The following is a 5,832-nucleotide window of genomic DNA, read 5'->3' as shown; positions in this document are numbered from 1 at the left end:
TCAGTAGGGGCTGTGCCGTGGCTGCTAGGGCAGGGGGCCTGGGCAGTAACGCGACGCTGCTCCAGGGCTGCCGGTATTCGCTGGTGCTTGCCGACGGCCTGCCATGGACGCTCGCAGGCGACCTGGTGGTGGCTTGTCCGGGGAGGCATGGATGGAGCCGTACGCGCTCCGGCTGCTGTGGCGGTCTGGCGGGGTGCGGCTCGTGTCGGCGATGAGATCGACGTTGGTGACTCAGGTGACTCAGGGTCCCCTTTGGGCTAGCAATACCTGTTCCGGTGTTGTCGGCGGTGCCGGTTCTGTTCCCCTATGCGGTCTCATGGTGGTGGCCGGCTTTGGGTTCTGGGTGGGTCATCGGCGAAAGCCGTGCAAGGCCTTTGCCTTTGCGGGTGACGACAACGTCTTTGACGCCGTGTTCCTTCTTGGAGGCGCCACCAAATGCCCCTCCTTTCTCGTAGCTGTATCACGCCTCCATGCTAGACTTTCGCGCTTCTCTGATGGGGCAAGGTTCTCTTCATCGTCTTTAGGCACACCCTCTTTACCTTCCTTGTGCTCGTCGCCGCCTTCGTCTCCCTGGCTTTTTTAACACGGTGTCCTGCCTGGTTTGGGCGGCCTCCTAGATACCAGGGGTGGTTTTGTAGGCTGGCGTCATGCCGCGGCGAGGCCGGTGATTTCTTCCTTAAGCCGTGGGATCAATGTGTCGTTGGATTAGTGTCAAGGTTGTGTCTTTAGGGGTGGTGGTTGGGCTAGGGCGAAAGCTCGGCAAGGCCTCGGCCAGTGCGGGTGACGGCGACGCCCTTGGGCGCCGCTCTCCTCCTTGGAGGCGTCTCCATCAAGCCCTCCCCTTCAGTATCTTGAGGCATGAAGACAACCACGCTCTGCCGGTCATGGGTGCGCTTTGCTTTGGCATGGGAGTTTTGTTGGTTCGGATCAGTCTTGGCATCGTGCCCTTGCATCAGTGGACAACGCTCTCTCGACGAGTTCGAGCTCTCTGCCTAGTATAGCTAGTGTAGTGTAGCCTGCCTTTCTGCCTCTCTGTTGCTCCCTTTGCTGTCAACCCCAGCGGCTCGTTGTTTTTCTTTCTTTTCATGCTTTCATACCTCCTGGCCAGTTGATGGCTTTGTTAATTCAAAGTCGGGCTTTCGAGCCTTATGTTTAAAAAATCATGTCCCTTCTGTAAGCACGTCTGGCATGACACCCTGTCCCCCCTTAGGCTCACCTGTGACCCTCCCGACGGTGAACCCTCCCTCATTGACTGGTTGCTCGCCGCGAGACAGGCGACGCCCAAGCTGATGTGCAAAGGCCTGGCTACTCTGACGCTACTTGTCCCCTGGCTGATCTGAAAACACTGCAACTCCTGCGTCTTCGACGGAGAACAGTCCTCGGTCCAGCAAGTGAATGATCAGATCAGGGTAGAGGTGACGGTTTGGGACAGAGCTGGGGCACTTGGTCTTCGTGGATTCTTGCCAACAGACTAGGATGTTCATTGATCTGTTGTAATGATAAGTTGTAATCCTCCTTGGAGGCTTGTATCTGTAACAAACTCTTCTTTGCAATGAAAAGAAACGCAATGTCATTGCGTTTTCTCTGGGAAAAAAAAGTTCATTGAGCAAGCTATATGGGTTTGCAGACTGTTGAAACTGTATGTACTTCATAGTGGAAGCATACTTTTAAATTTAGAGCAGATTGTCACTATGGAGTTCTAGTTCTGTACTTATCTTCAGACTTTATTTAGTTACTAGCATAGCTAAGCAAATATTTCTATCTCTTGGCAAGAGACATGGTTTGGATAGAGTTTATAATTTTACAATTTATCAGTTCTAAAGATCTAAAAATACATACCGTGATGTTATGCAGATCGTGGAGATTTGTACTCTTGGGGTTCGAATGAAAATGGTTGCCTTGGTCTTGGGTACTTTCATCTATTACTTTTTCCAGATACTCCACTAATATTCTTATCTTGATATCACATTATGAGGTTGCTTTCTTAGTGCTTACATAATATTGCTTCCCAGGGGGACAGGCATAGTTCGCTCCCCAGAAGTTTTAAGGAGTTCATTATTTAAGCTTCCTGTGTCTAAGGTTTGCTATGCGATATGTCTAGTCACTGGTTCAGTTTTTTATTTATATTGCACTGCGTTTTTCTCCCTTGCAAGAAAAAGACAACCTGTTTCTTCTCCTGCGAAGAAAAGACAATTCATTTCTTTCCACGCAAAAAAGACAATTCGTTTATTGATTTCTGGTGAACATTCATCATCTTCTCTCTGCAGGTATCCTGTGGTTGGAAGCACACAGCTGTAATTTCAGGTATCAAACTTTTGAATCCTTCCCTCTAATATTACTAATAACAAATTTCTGTATATCTCAGTCAACGTGTGTCCGTCGTCAGGATTCGCTACACAACTTTTTTTCATGGTATTCCCTCGGTTAGAATTTGTATATCTTAAGTATATAGAAACAACATAATAGAGCAATAGTTCTACTACGCTGTACTTGAAAGTGGGCTTTGAGTTGAGAATATCATATGACTGTAATATAAAATACATGCTGGCCCACATGGCTCGACTTAACTAGCTGCACACACAACTCGCAATAGCAAAGTTCTATAGTTTGTTTTGACAAAGTTCTTCAAACAAATTAAAAGGGGAGAAGTAAAGCAAGGTGCCATTGTGTGATGACATCTGCCTGACTTTCCAGTATATTCTCGATGTGTATTCAAATGAACAACAGATATAGCGCCGTTTAATTTGTTTCAACAGTATAAAAATACAAAAAGGTTTATTTTGTATGAATGTTCTACAGGAATGGATTGCAGTCCTTTTCCCTGGATTTCGGATAGTGCATTAAGCTAGATTTAAGAGTGGGCTGGAAAACTAGCTGAAAAGCAAGTTTTTTTATAGCCAAGAGCTTGCTGGACTAACCTGGCTTTAGTCCCATGTAGCTACATTTTCATCGCGTGACCTCTTGTTTGCCAAGCCTTAAGATAGCTCAGTAACCAGTTGAATCTTGTTCTTCTTTATTCACTACTCCCTCCGTTCCATATTAGTTGTCGCAGATTTGGATGTATCTAGACAACGAATATGGAACAGAGGGAGTACGTACCTGACAAGGGTGAACGTGCTATCTTAAAGTAAGATTTCACGTGTTGTCTTCTGTTGCCACGTTGTTTACGGTACTCTGAACATTTCAAAACATCCAGGTGAAGATATTTACACATGGGGTTGGGGAGGTGCCAATGGTACGTTCTTCGAAGAGGGCCATTCTTCTGGTGGGCAATTAGTGAGTTACTTGCTGCCACCGCAACTATTTATCAGTCTTAGTGCTGATGTTCTGCATTTTGTACCTCCTTGCACAACTTCCACTGAATCCTGTCGTAGTGTAACAACGATCTACATTCATCTATAATAACATTGCTCATTTCAGCTGATTGTCATGACCAGTACCTGCTTTGCAGGGGCAGGGAAACGATGTTGACTATTTTGAGCCGATGATGGTGAAATTTGGCAAGAATGCAAGAGCAGTTCATGTATCATGCGGCTTCAATCATACCGGTGCTATACTCGAGTACAAGAACTAACTACCGTGCCATGTACAGGACTGTAACTGTAAGTGCAATCGGGCATGTTTGGTACTACGAAGTTATACCTGCACATATAGAAAAAAAAAGCTCACCTTGGATGAGTGTACGTGGATGAACTCGTATAACGGAACGGGATGCAAGCCAGATGCTTTGCACCCACCAGAGTTACAGTTTAGTTTAGCTGTATAGTGTTCTTCCATATATTTTCGTCCCCATCTTGAATCTGTCATATTTGACGGCCTGCAAACACAATTTTAACCAAAATAAATCATGTCTCTACAGTTACATACTTGCAATGTATATGGATCATCCATTATTATTTTTAGATGGCGTCCAACTACTTCTGTTTGTGTTGCTATTGCACCGAAGTAGACCTTGGGCATTTTGTTTCTGATTGTAATGACGTGTCTTCAATCCCATGGAACTAGAAAACTACACGACTTTTGATTAAAGAGTGTTTGATAGCGCAGAAAAAACAAAGGGAATGTAAGAATATGTTTGAGTTGATGAAAATTTCCTCCGGATCCTAACGCAAAGGTATCCTTAATCTTAAGGATTGTAATCTTGTGCAGAAGACATTCATAGAATTTTTTTCCTAAAACGACCCAAATCCTCCAAAAGTTCCACAAAATTGCTGTGCGCCCCCTGGCCCCTTCCCCAATCACGCAGCTCGTGGTGACATGGACCAACTGTTTCTGTATGTTCCTCTATCCCACAATGTAGCCAGTGTCAAATTGCAAAAAAAAAAAATTGCCACCTCAATATCGATGACCAAAAAAAGTTAGCTTAGGCAATTTTGGGCATCGATTCTAGAGAGAAACCAGAGAGATTGAGTGAAATGGATGGAGAGTGGTGTTTTGGAACATGGGAGCATATGCTCCCTATATTTTGAAATGCATCTTACACATATTTTAAATTTCAAAAAAAAATTGAAACAAAAAATTCACATGTACATCTTCACGTGCTACGCGCTCACAAAGTCGTTTCATAAAAAATGAACTTATCATGTGACGTGTATATAAAAGACAAAATTCAGTGCTAAAAACAATGCTTTTCACATGATAAGTTTTCTCTTTTTACATAGGCCACAAAAAATATTATTTTTTCGTGAAACTTGACGCATACACATATATTATGGAGATGTACATGTAGAATTTTTCATCAAAAAATTTTCACACTTCGAAATATGTTTTGTTGGTAGAGCGAGCATACGCACCCAGGAGCCGAATTGAATTTCCGAAATGGATGTCTTTATTGATAGAATATGTTGGGTATTTATAGGGGCCCAACAGGTGCTTTACATTGTCAGTTATAATATTTGCGCCGCTTTAAAAGGGTGTAGCGACAGTTCCATGTACACAGCGTTTGGACAACGCTAGAGTTCCTAGGCAGTTATCCTAATGGAAATCCTAACTGCCTAATTAGCTTAATTATAACGCTAATTTATTTCTAACACTCCCCCTTGGACAAACAAATCTTCTATGTCCGAAATTCTCCACAGTGTCTCTTGAAAACTTGATCTTGTACAATATATGTCCTCCAAAATCCTGTAGGAAAAATATAAGGATAATATAGGAATCCGATATACCGTTGGTATAATAATTGTATCATTAAAACCTATATGAGAAATCCGTTGGAGAACTCATAAGGAAAGAGTACAATATATTATTATCGGATGATAAATACTAAGTTTAGTCCTGGGAGATTTCTCTCCCTGTACTGTGCAAATTTCTAAGTCGTCTCATACCAATGCCATGAATGCATTTTTGAAATGCAGGTGTTGGTAAAGACTTAGTGAACAAATCTGCAAGATTGTCACAAGATTTTGTTTGCAAAATATTTATTTCTCCATTTTTCTGTAATTCATGAGGAAAGAACAGTTTTGGAGCAATATGTTTTGTGAATTTAATTTTAATATATCCCATATGCATTTGAGCAACACATGCAGCATTATCTTCATAGATAATAGTTGGTGATTCTAATTAACCTATACCGCATGAGGTCTAGATGTGATTAATCACTCTGTGAAGCCATACACACTTACGTGAAGCTTCATATAATGCAATTATTTCAGAGTGGTTAGTGGAAGTTGCTACTAAAGTCTGTTTAGTTGACTTCCATGAGATAACAGTTCCACCGATAAAAATACAAATTCAGTTTGTGATCTAGCATTATGGGAATCAGAAAGATAGCCAACATCAGTATAGCCAGCCAAAGTCATATCTTGACTCTTCTTATAGAATAAACCAAGATCT

General features: G+C 42.6%; 1 long non-coding RNA gene across 1 annotated transcript; it reads left to right on the top strand.

The window, feature by feature from the left end:
- Positions 1-798: 798 nt before the first annotated feature.
- On the top strand, positions 799-3,862 carry LOC124702829. The gene is made up of 5 exons (XR_007002714.1): positions 799-1,909; positions 2,013-2,079; positions 2,268-2,304; positions 3,197-3,276; positions 3,452-3,862. It is a non-coding gene; the product is annotated as an uncharacterized LOC124702829 (long non-coding RNA).
- The last annotated feature ends 1,970 nt before the right edge of the window (positions 3,863-5,832 follow it).

This window comes from Lolium rigidum, chromosome 3 (assembly GCF_022539505.1).
Source record: "Lolium rigidum isolate FL_2022 chromosome 3, APGP_CSIRO_Lrig_0.1, whole genome shotgun sequence".
In the NCBI taxonomy this organism is placed as follows: domain Eukaryota; kingdom Viridiplantae; phylum Streptophyta; class Magnoliopsida; order Poales; family Poaceae; genus Lolium; species Lolium rigidum.
The sequence above is the reverse complement of the archived record's forward strand: the minus strand, read 5'-3'. Positions and strand labels throughout refer to the sequence as shown.